Source organism: Pipistrellus hanaki, assembly GCF_964339955.1.
Source record: "Pipistrellus hanaki genome assembly, chromosome: X".
Classification (NCBI taxonomy): domain Eukaryota; kingdom Metazoa; phylum Chordata; class Mammalia; order Chiroptera; family Vespertilionidae; genus Pipistrellus; species Pipistrellus hanaki.
Window position 1 is genome coordinate 34,831,402 of NC_140524.1, and position 12,756 is coordinate 34,844,157.

The following is a 12,756-nucleotide window of genomic DNA, read 5'->3' on the forward strand; positions in this document are numbered from 1 at the left end:
GCAAAGCATAGATGCATTGGCTAGGGGTTATGCATTAAGAGAATAATTATGAAATACTCCTTCCAATTTCTTTTAAATTATCAGTACCTGGGCCATGAGCCACTGAGGATGTGCACATTAATATCTTTGGGGGTCAGGAAAGCATACATGACAGCAACAAGGGAAGCCGCAGCACAGGAGAGAAGTATGTTGGAACAGAATTCTTGAATAATACTGAAATTAATATGGCATTGATTTTAACTAGGTTTTCATAAGTTAATATGTTAATTGCAATCCCCAGGGAAGCCATTAAAGAAAATAACTGATGTCCCATTTGTTTATTTTCTCCTTAGTTTCCTTTGCCGTAGGTGATGTATCTGTAAACATATTGCTATGTCTGAGATTTTGCTGCCTATGGCTTCTTCTAGGATTTTTCTGGCTTCATGGCTTACATTTAAGTCTTTTATCCATTTTGAGTTTGTTACTGTGTATAAGAATAAAGTAGTGGTCTAGTTTCATTTTTTTGCATGTATCTGTCCAATTTTCCTAACACCATTTATTGAAGAGACTGCCTTGACCCCATTGTGTGCTCTTGCCTCCTTTGTCGAATATTAACTGAGCATAATGGCTTGGGTGGATTTCTGGGGTCTCTGTTCTGTCCCATTGGTCTATATGCCTGTTCTTGTGCCATTATCAGGCTTTGTTGATTACGGTAGCTTTGTAGTATAACTTGAAATTTGGTATTGTGATAATAAAAAGCTTCTGCAGAGCCTGGCTGGCATGGTTCAGTAACTGAGCATCAACCTATGAACCAGGAGGTCATGACTTGATTCCCAGTCAAGGTATATGCCTGGGTTGTGGCCTTGGTCCCCAGTATGGGGCATGCAGGAGGCAACAGATCAATGACCCTCTCTCTCCTCATTGATATTTCTATCTCTTTGTGCTTGTCCCTTTCTTTCTGAAATAAATAAAAATATATTTAAAAAAATAAATAAATAATAAAAAAAAGCTTCTGCCCAACCAAAAAAAAAAATTAACAAAACGAAACTGGGAGAACATATTTGTCAATGATACATCAGATAAAGGGTTGATATCCAAAATATATAAGGAATTCTTACGACTTAACAAAAGGAAGGCAAACAATCCAATTAAAAAATGGGCAAAGAACCTAAATAGATACTTCTCCAAAGAGGAGATACAGATGGCCAAGAGACATAGAAAATGCTCAAAGTAACAGATCATCATAGAGATGCAAATTAAAATGAAAATGAGGTATCACCTCACACCTATCAGAATGGCTGCCATCAACAAAACAACAAATGCCACGTGTTGGCAAGGATGTGGAGAAAAGAGAACCCTAGTACACTGCTGGTGGGAATGCAGACTGGTGCAGCCATTAGGGAAAACAATATGGAGTTTCCTCAAAATATTAAATATGAAACTGCCATTTGACCCAGCAATCCCATTTCTAGGAACATATTTTAAGAATCCCAAAACACCAATCAGAAAGAATGTATGCACCCCTATGTTCGTAGCAGCAAAATTTAGAGTAGCTAAGATCTAGAAACATTCCAAGTGCTCATCAGTAGATGAGTGGATAAAAAAGCTGTGGTACATTTATACAGCAGTAAAAAAGACAAATTTCTTACCCTTTGAGATGGCCCGGAGAGACCTGGAGAGTATCATACTAAGTTAAATAAGTCAGTCAGAAAAAAGATAAGTATTACATGATCTCACTCATATGTGGAATCTAAGTAACAAAATTAATTGATGAACAGATTGGATCCAGTGACATGGAAGCATGGAAGAGAGTGCAAAATCTCAGAGGGAAGGTGGAGGAGAGTGAGTGGGTGGGAGGTAATCAAACAAATACCTTGTATGCATATATGCATAACCCATAGACACAGATAATACGGTACTAAAGACCTGGGGTGGGGGCGGTCTGGAGGGGGTCAATGGTGGAGAAAAGGGGTCACACGTAATACTTTCAACAATAAAGAAAATAACTGAAAATATAGAGAAAAGAAAAGAAAAGAAAGAAAGAAACAACAAGGCAAATAAAATTATAAACTAGAAAGCAATTTAACACAAAAGAAGGTAGCAATTGATGAACAAAAAAAGACATGAAATATAAAAAACAAAAGCATTTTGTTCTTGTTAATTCTCACATGAGGACATTTTTTTCATTGATTTTCAGGGAGCGTAGAAGAGATAGGGAAAGATAGAGATAAACATTGATGTGAGAGAAACACATTGATTGGTTGCCTCCTGCACCAGGGCCTGGGCCAGGGAGGAGCCTGCAAACAAGGTACATGCCCTTGACCGGAACTAAACCGAGGACTCTTTGGTCTGAAGACCGATGCTCTATCCACTGAGCCAAACCAGCATTGGGAAAAACAAAAGCATTTTGATAAATTATTACATGAGCAGAAAAACTGATCACACTAACTGCATCTGTCCACAACATGGAAATAAACTGGATTTTCAGGAAAAAAAAATAGTAGACATAAATCCTATATTTTTGGTAATTACATTAAAGTCAAACAGCTTAAACACTATACTCCAAAGACAGAAAGTGGAAGAGAGGATTAAAAGGCATGACCCAATTATATGCTTATGAGATATGCTTTGGATTCAAAGACACAATTGAGTTGAAAGTTAAAGAATGTACAATTGGCCCTTGAATGATAGGGGTTAGGGGTGCAAGTCCCTCATGCAGTTGAAAATCCACATTTAACTTTTTCTCCCCCAAAACTTGACTACTAAGAGCCTATTGACCAGAAGCCTTACCAATAACAAACAGTTGATTAACACATACTTTGTATGTTACATATATTATATACTGTATTTTTATAATAAAGTAAGCTAGATAAAAGAAAATCTTATATAATAGAGAACTAATATGCTAATTAGACCAAACAGCAGAATGACCACCCAGACAAACTTCCAGATGAAGCTGGGGCTGCAAGGGCCAGCAGATGCAGCTGTGAAGGTCAAGCCCCTTGCATGAATTTCATGCATCGGGCCTCTAGTGTTATTAAGAATAAACTGGTGAATATAATAGAATCAGGGGCATAGAAAGGGAGTGGACTGACAATTCTTAGGGGGAAGGGGGCGTGGGGGTGCGAGAAGAGACTAGACAAAAATCAAATCGTACAACTATGGATGAGGACAGTGGGGTGGGGGGAGTAAGGTCAGAGGGTGGGGTGGGAAACGGGTGGAGTGGGGCTATGGGGGGGAAAAAGAGGAACAACTGTAATAATCTGAACAATAAAGATTTATTAAAAAAAAAAAAAACACCTGGTGAGGAAGCCATAGTCAGCTTGAATATAAAGGACACCATGTCATTGAGTGATGGGACATAGCAGTCACCTAGGTCTCTGCTGTATGTTCTACCTGTTAGGGAGTATAATTCCGACTACAGAATTTCTGCAAGTCAGTGTAAAAATCCCGGTGTTTTTGATGGAAAAGAAGAGTTAATTAGACCAGGAGACTCCCGTCATTTTGTGAGGAAAGGCCATTTTTCATTTTACTAAAGCCTTGAGAACACCTGTGGGAAAGGGGGAGCTGTATGTGTCAGTGCATTGGAGGAAGCTATGAGTGAAGGTCTTGAAGCTGGAGTGCCTTAAGAGGGATGGATCTGAGGGGGCTCAGGGAATAGATAATAATGATAGGAGGAGGTCAAAGGATCTGACAGGGAAGACTCTGATGGTGGGAGGGATATTGACAGTAAAGGTCCTTGAAGTGATAGTGACGATCCTACATGGGGCCATAGAGGGTCTGCTGGTGTTTGCTGCATTTCCTTACTAGTTGATCCAGCGTCCCAGTTGGGGCCCCCTGGGCTGGACTAATAATGTACGTGCCCTACTACAATGCCAACACATCAAACAAGCCACCATTAGAACAGGATCGTTTTCCTTCAGGCAGCTGCTTGCTGCAATCATTCTGCTGATTAAATTTCATTCTGGAAAGTACTGCACAGACATTAATCAGGTGTCACAGCCACTCCATCCTATAGAGCCAAAGCCTCTCTGACCTTTAAAAATACACCAAACAGTTGCTAGAACACATCTCCTTAGAGAGGACAGGTCCTTGGGCCAGCCCACGGAAATCTATATTGTCCTCGCCCCCTCTAACTGATCTTCTTCTTCTCTAGAGAGCTTTCTGCACTCTTGCTTGGGGGACTCAGGCCAGACTTCTGTCTTGGTGGTGCCAGTAACCCCCTACATCTGTGGATCTGAAGGTCCAGAAGGGTTTCCATGTCTTAGAATAGCTTCCCCACTGGCCTGCTCCACCACCTGCCATTTTTACTGTAATAAGCGCTCCTCCCAGTTTCAGTTGAAACACTGTAGTCTCCAGAAATCCTCTGTTTTTTAAAAAATCAAATAAAACATTTATCTGGAAGAGAGAATCCATAAATAATAATAGAACTTGATAATCAGAGCATTTTTCCTTGTTTTTAATATACTTTTCCAGATGCTATCTCATTTCATTTTACATCAACACCGTGAAGAACTTATTATTACCATCCCCATTTTACAGATGTCAAAATGGAGAATCGGAGATATTAATTGATTTTCTCAAAGGCCTTGGGCTAGAAATTGGTCTCTTGATGTCAAGCCTTAAGCACTCTCTGTTATACACAATTTAATATTGGCAACTGAGAATTCTAAAAAGAGACATGTTTTGATGGGAGTGTAGGCAAAGGCAGAGGTCACCTCTAAGTAGGGTGTCAGAGATAAGGTCAGCAAACAGCCAGGAGGTTTTGTGGAGACAATGAACACCTGAGTAAAGGGGGCGGGGGGAAGATGGGGAGGAGAGAGGAGTGGAAAGCAGCCTGGTCTTCAATACAGATGTTAGTATTCGTGCTCCTTTATTACTTTCCCCCAAGCCAGTAGGTGGCAAATAAAGTGCCTTATGTCTAGCTGAGTCTTCTTGCCAGAAATAGTGGAGAGATGCTGGATGTAAATAGAGGCAGAAAGATCACATGTTTGTGTTCCCCTGGGTTGGGCTGCCCTTCATGTGTACCAAAAGCCTCTGGCCACCCACTCTTTTTTAGGCAGTAACCATTCAAGTCCAGGTAATTAGAATAAAGAGCATTATAACACTGTATCAGTAATGTAAGACAGTGTCTTGTCCTTAAAGCATAATGCCATTTAAAATGCAGTGTGTCGTAGACTGCAACTTAATTGGAAAGGATGCTTTTGACCATTCGGGATGTTACAGAACATTTGGCATAGCCATTAAGATCTGTTCTCAAGAGCCCAAGAAACTAATTGCAAATGGTTAGGTAATGCACAGCTGATGGAAAGATTTCCCCTTAAATTGATTCCATGGTATATGTACAGGAATGCTTATTGCAGTATTGCTTGTAGTTATGAAAAAAAAACAACAACACAAAAAACAAAAAACGGAATCAAATGTCCAACCACCAGGGCTTGGTTAAATGAGTCTGAAACATCTGCAAGATGAAATGTTATGTAGCTGCTAAAAAATGAGGTAAATCTATATATGTGACATGGAAATGTGCCCATTACAATGATTGTGTTGGGTTTTAAAAAGGTAAGTTACAGGATAATATTTATAGTTTTGTTCCATTTTTTTAAATACCTATGTGTGTAACTCTGTGTGTGTGCACATATTTGTTGTATGGGCATAAGAAAAGTGGGAAAGTCTGGGGAAATATACACCAGACTTTTAATAAAGGTTATCTCTGAGGAGTGAGATTGGGGACGGAAAGACTTCCACTTTTTAATTTACATATGTCTGTAATTCTTCAAAATTTAGATGCATATTTTATTTTTGTAATTATTGGTCGTTTGTTAAAAAACAGCTGCCTTTATTGAACAGCCCCCTCCTCGTTAGAGCAGGTTCTGGGCTCCTGAGCTGAGCTGAGGGGCAGACATGAAGTTAGATGCATGTCACCTTCAATAGAACTTCTTACATGTTCAATTGAACTGCAATGCAAGTATTTAATTTAATTTAAACAGCAAAACACTAAAATACAATCTCACAAAAAATCCTCTCTAATAAAGTTGCTCATTTTATCCTTTTCTCTATTCTATCTGTCCCTCAAATTCCCATCATCCCACCCCAGACAGGCTTCCTTTATCTTCCCAGACAAGTTAGTTTCCCAGAAAGCTATTCCCTCCCTGCAATCCACAGAGTAGACAGCCCCCTATCGGTGTAATTCCAGGGGCATAGGAACAGCTGGACCAGAAAAAATACTTGCCCACCTGCCAGTGCCAATAAGCTTTAATCACACAATGAAAGAGTAATACAAATTCCTCTGAGAGGTGACATACCGCCTGAAACTTGAGACAGGTGAGAGGTGGGTCCTGAGCAGCCCTCAGGCACAACAGAGTGCAATTAATGAAACATTCACTTGTTTACTTATAAAATGGAATTTGTAGTTTTTTCCTAATTTTAATAATAATACATGCTCACTGAATATATTTGAAAAATACAGAAAAATATGAAGAAGAATGTAGTCACCTGTAATTCCACCTCCCAGAGATAAAGTAAATATTTTCAGGACTTTCCTCAATTCATTTTTCTCTGCATGTATATGCAATTTTAAACAAAAATTGGGACTAAACTATACATGCAGTCCTTAGCCTGCTATTTTACCTCCTTATTATGGCTATTTCTATGTCCTTACCACTTGAAAACGTGATTGGAATATCTGTATATAATATATGCATCTTATGGCTGTGGTGTCATCTAGTTAATCATTTCCCTAATTTGGGGCACTTCACGGTATTTTTCCAATTTTCATCCTTATTTTAAATAATGTTGCCATGGACATCCTTGCACACAAATTGTAGTCCAGATTTCTCTTTCCTTAGTACAGATTCCCAGAAGTGAAATTACTGGGTCACAGAGTGTAAACATTTTTACAGGCTTTGCGGAGCAGTTTGAACTGGGAGCAAATCTACTGATTTCCCAGAAACCACTGAACTCAGAAATCATCTCTAGTCCAAACCTGAACCAAGCAGTTGTACACACACACACACACACACCACCACCACCACCACCACCACCACCACACACACACACACACACACACACACACACACACACACCCTGCCTGTAACAATGCCACATCTAATTAGGTGTTTAATGAGCGTTTTTTTTTATAGTGATAAAGAAAAGGATGTATTGAGCTCTGTAATTAATTAGAGGAAGGAAACAGGGTAGTTACAGCTTAACTGAATCCTATCATCACCAACTGCCATCTCTGGCAGGTAAACCTCTCTCTCTAAACTGTGAGACTCCCTTAGAGATCTCCCAACCCATCCCCGTGAGCTTAAAGCCACTCATCCTCATCTCTTGCCCTTTTATATTAATTAAAAAGTAATACATGTTGCGGGGGCCTGATGGCGGGGATCTCCCTTTTCTTGTCCGGTAGGGAAAGAGAGATGAATGAACCCGTTCTAAGTGGAGGTGGCCAGGGACTGAGAAATATTAGAAATAAAGAGAGAAGACAGAGATAGATTTTAAGCTGGGAGCTGGGAGGGCCACAGACCTCCTCTGCTGGAGAGACTGACGGACGACCTCCTAAGCCACACAGCACATCTATTTATTCTCCAATCCAACAAGGGGTTTCACAGGAAAGCAAGAAGCCTAGGAGGGCCCAGGTCCCACCCACTTCTTCCTCCTGGACAAACAGAAGCCAGGAACTAAGAACATCTCTGCACTCCCAGGGCGGGAGTGCAACTGACATGACTCTGCTAATATCCCGGCCCAGTCAGCAACAATCTAAAGAATATCCTGGTGTCTTCCCATTTGGCCCTCTACAACATGTGGTGATTTCTCTGTTTAGATTTTTGCTTCAATGCATAGTTTATTGTATAAAATATGTTGCTTATTCATTGATTGACCTCGGTCTATGCCTAACATTTGTAATTATTAACCTCTGTTGCCTTCATTCTAAAATTCCCCAAACCATTATCTAGCCTTTTAAAATATTGTTCTCTGTTGCTATTTTATGCCTTCAAATTAGGAAAATATGAAATTCTGTGGGAAAAAAACAAACTTTGACCTTAAAAAGAAACTACCTCCTTTGTGTAGTAAGAAACAGATTGTTCTTCTGAACTTGCCTATCAAGAATTTACTAGATGTATACCTGTATCATTTTGATGTTTTTGTTAATGTTTCCAACAATGTATTTTAAAATCAGAATAATTTATATTCACTTTCCTATAGTTCTCCTGATGTTTTTCATCACGCTTTAATGATCAGAAACAAGATGCAATTTTCATCCCCTGTCCATAAAAGCAAGGTAGGTATTCTAATATAAGTTGAAGGGAGTGTTATTGTACAAGAATGAATTACTGTTCAGTTTGATTAATTTAAGGTAGACTTTGATATGGTGTATTTATTTTATTATTGAAAAAGTTTACGGTTTAAAGGGAGTATTTAACTTTCACAATAAATAAGAGTACATGTGGAGAAAAATTCCGGTAAAATGCATTCCAAACTGGAAAATTGTTGCTATCTCTGGGGACAAGCATTGTGGAGGAGAGGATAAACTTGCTGCACTGTGCACCTCTGCAGTTTGGAGAATTTTTACATCATGTTTTATTCTAGTAAGCAGAATAAAGCAAGTTTAAAAGTGCCATATATTCACCAAGTATTTTAAGTGCCTACTATGTACCAAGCATAACTAAGTGATCATTAGAAAAATTTTGATAGCTATATAAAAAGAAGACTTTGGGTATGTGCAACAGAGACCAATAATGAATAGGACAATGAAAACAGCTGAGATCTCTAAGTTGCAGGTCGCTAAGGGACTTGTGGACTATGACATAGTGTCACCTGCCTTCTGGGACTGCACTCAACCTCTGGCTCTTAGAACTGTGCTTCCTACTGGCTGCTTAGTGCCCAGCTGAATTCCTGGTTGGCTTCTTGACTGGCCCTTCCTGTTTCTAACTTGTAACTAGGTGTGTCTTAAGTACTAACACATCTCCTTTGGCAGGTAAAGCCAAGAGGGTGTGAGGACCCAGGCACTTTCACTTGCTGATGGTAGGAATGTATTTTTTTTAAAATATATTTTATTGATTTTTCACAGAGAGGAAGAGAGAGGGATAGAGAATTAGAAACATCGATGAGAGAGAATCATCGATCAGCTGCCTCTTGCACACCCCCTACTGGGGATGTGCCATACGTGCCCTTAACCGGAATCAAACCCGGGACCTTTCAGTCCGCAGGCTGGTGCTCTATCCACTGAGCCAAACCGGTCCCGGCAGGAATGTATTTTGATACAAACATTTTGGAGGACAATTTGGCAATATGTATTAAAAACTTAAAATTATTTGGATTTGATGATAAAAATCAGAATATTGTTTATCTCTAAGAGGATTATTGCCTGGGAAGGTGGCTCAAAGAAGTCATCTGGGATGTTGGAAAGGTTCAGTATCTTGATCTGGATGGTTAAAGGGTATATATATATATATACAGTATATATATGAAGCATCACTATTGTGCAGGGGCCTGATCTGGTGGGGATCTCCCTTTTCCGACTCCCACATGGAAAGAGAGATGAATGAACCGGTTCTAAGTGTAAGCGGCCAGGGATTGAGAAATATTAGAAATAAAGAGAGAAGACACAGAGATAGATTTTAAGCTGGGAGCTGGGAGGGCCGCAGACCTTCTCTGCTGGAGAGGCAGACTGATGACCTCCTAAACCACGCAGCACATCTATTTATTCTCCAATCCAACAAGGGGTTTCACAAGAAAACAAGGAGCCTGGGAGGGCCCAGGTCCCACCCACTCCTTCCTCCTGGACAAACAAGCCAGGAACTAAGAACATCTCCGCACTCCCAGGGCGGGAGTGCAACTGACATGACTCCGCCAATATCCCGGGCCCAGTCAGCAACAATTTAAATAACGTCCAGGTGTCTTCCCATTTGGCCCTCTACAACTATGTACACTTAAGATATTTCAGTTTGTACATGTTGAAAAATTTTTTTCATCAGAAAAATATCTTTGGAATTTTTAAACCAATAATTCCACCATAATATGGTATCCTATGGTAATAAAGATGCAAAGATTTAGCTCATTGTGTTATTTATAATGTTGAAAAATTAAAAACCTTTAAAATATTCAATAATAGGGAGTGGTAAATAAATGATGCTCCATCCATTTAAAATCATGTAATCAAAAATGTCTTACTGATATTGGGAAACACTTACTATATAGTGTTTGGTAACTGAAGCAGGTTGCAGAATAAGAAGGAAACAATAACAAAGACAAATAGCAGTTTTGCTCCCCGATGCAGTGGCGATTTTTCTGGTACCCACAGAAAATGGCCAGCTGATGATGGGAACCAGTCAAGCTTCGTGGTTGAAATTGCACCATCAACCATAGTTCTCCTCAGCTCTCCTTAGCTGCTTGTGGTATGAGCACTGGGTGCCAGGCAATAACCTAAAGTAGTTCAGTAGGCATAACTCCAACCTCAATTTGGCTGTTTAGACCCTTTAAGGTTCCCATTATTCTGAATCTTCCTTTATATCCTTGGTCAACTCAATTCTGGGAGCTGAGAGGTGGGTGGTGATAATCAGGCTAGAGAAACAATGGCTGGGATATGTGTGTGTGTGTGTGTGTGTGTGTGTGTGTGTGTGTGTGTTATAGTAGCCCTCACTGGCATGAAACACTTGTTTTCTTGTACTTGCATCTAGGTGGCTTGCCTATTGATCAGTTTTGCTATGATGCTATGACTCTATTAATGTATCAAATCCACATGTGTTTTGAATAAAATCAGAATGGAGCTCATGAAAAATTGCCTTTGCTTTTTAATTGCCCAGCTCATTCTGAATTAAAATAAACTTTCTTTTGGGGGTCCTTTTGCCAGGCTTGGTTGAAATGTGAGTCTCCCCCCACAACCCCAGTTCCCATGCTAGTCCTCCCCCTTATCTCAGTTCCTCCTCTGTTCAAACAAGCATACAGTCCCTGGGGAGAAGACTGCTACTACTTTCTGAGCTGCCACAGCTGCTGCTATTGTCACTACTACTGGACTCAAAGTCATTTTTAACTTGACTAAGAGCCTGCTGTGTTCCAAGTTCCAGAAGGTGCCTTAAGAGAGAGTCTAAAGGAAATAAATAGTTATTTTAAATAGCCAGATCCTGCAGCAATTTCTAAAATAGCTTTTAATCTTCACACAGGATTCAGTAATACAGATGTTGCATAAAGCAAGGCTCACCCCCATTAAGGGCACCTCACTAGTATATGTCTTTGATTATAAAGGTCAAATTACATATGCCCTCTGTGTCAATTGATGAGTAATGTGCTTCTCTCTAAAATGAAAAGACCTCATTCTCTCCCTTGAAATCAGCATGGTAACAAGTTTCTATTTGTCTTCTTTAGGGATCTCTAGCTATATGGTTGCTTTAGGGAAGCCAAAAATCTCTAAAGAAGGTATAAAACAGTCTTTTCCAGCCTGTATAAAACCGTCTTTTCTTCCAGGCTACGTCCACAGAAACAAAATCAGTTAATTATGAAGTACTCCTGAGAATTCAGTGCTGATTGTCAGAGTTTTTTTGTTGTTTTTTTTTGTTTCGTTTGTTTGTTTTTTACATTAAATATATGAGATATTTAGAATGGTGGAGGAAGAGATAAGTAAACAGACCTGAAGACAAACATGGCAAGAGTGCAAATATGGGATTTCTCTCTGCCTTTGTGCAGCTCATGGAGATGGACACATAGGCCAAGCATGCTTAAGACATACATTTCTACAACATCTCATCTCTATCTAGGACATATATCACAGATTTCTAAACCACATCTATTGTGTAGGGCTGCTAATAATACCTGACACAGCATTCAGCCTGGCCCCTGGAGTGTGTGCCCAAGTTCCTTACAAAGGGTTTCCTTTTTAACCTTCAGGAAGCATCTTTTCTTCCTTTGGAAGATGAGAAAGGGCCAGGGCCCTTGGTTCCATTTCCTGCAAAAGGAAACAAAGTCTCAGAGTAGATTAGCAAACCAGAGCTGGAAAAAAACTACTACTCTTCTTCATCAACTCTCAGAAGTTTTATGCTCAGTTCTAAGATGTTTTTGTGTGTGTGTGTGTGTGTGTGTTTTGTGTGTGGGGGGGGGGGCGGTCACGGAGAAAAGGCTGCAAGCAATCATCATGGAGAAGGTGGTTGGAAGGAAGCCTGGCAAGTGGAACCTGGGAGATCTCACTGGGACAGATGGATGCCTTCAAAAAGGTCAATTCCCTGGTATGCACAGAGCTGAGTTTCAGAAGGAGCTGGCACCCACTGTTATCCCCTCCCTGGCCTTCCATGTCCAGGCAGATGCCTTGGGGCACTTCAAGGAAGCCTCATCCTGTTCTGTGACTGTGTGAGGGCATCAGAGCCACGCTTCTGGGCTGACAACATAGTGTTCCCAGCCCAATATTCTAATGGGGTCCGAAAGGACGTGTTGGAGAAAACTTGGCTGTCCTCCAAGATTAAGGACATTCCCACCTCATCCCCAGTTTTCCTTAACAATCCACAGTGGATCTCCTAGCCATGACTTTATCACTCTTTCCAAAGCTACTTATGTTTTCATCCTATTTCACCTGTTGGGGCTAATGAATTCCTTGGTTTTTTTTTATATGGCACATAGATTAATATTTATTTTCAGCTGCCATGGTGGGAAGATCACTGGCCTGGGAGTCCAACAGAACTGGGTTCAAATCCCACCTCTTCCACCTCCTAGCTGAGTGACTACAGGAAATTTTCATTCCTTTCTGAGACTCAGGTTTTTCATCTGTAAAATGGAGTTCTTGATAAC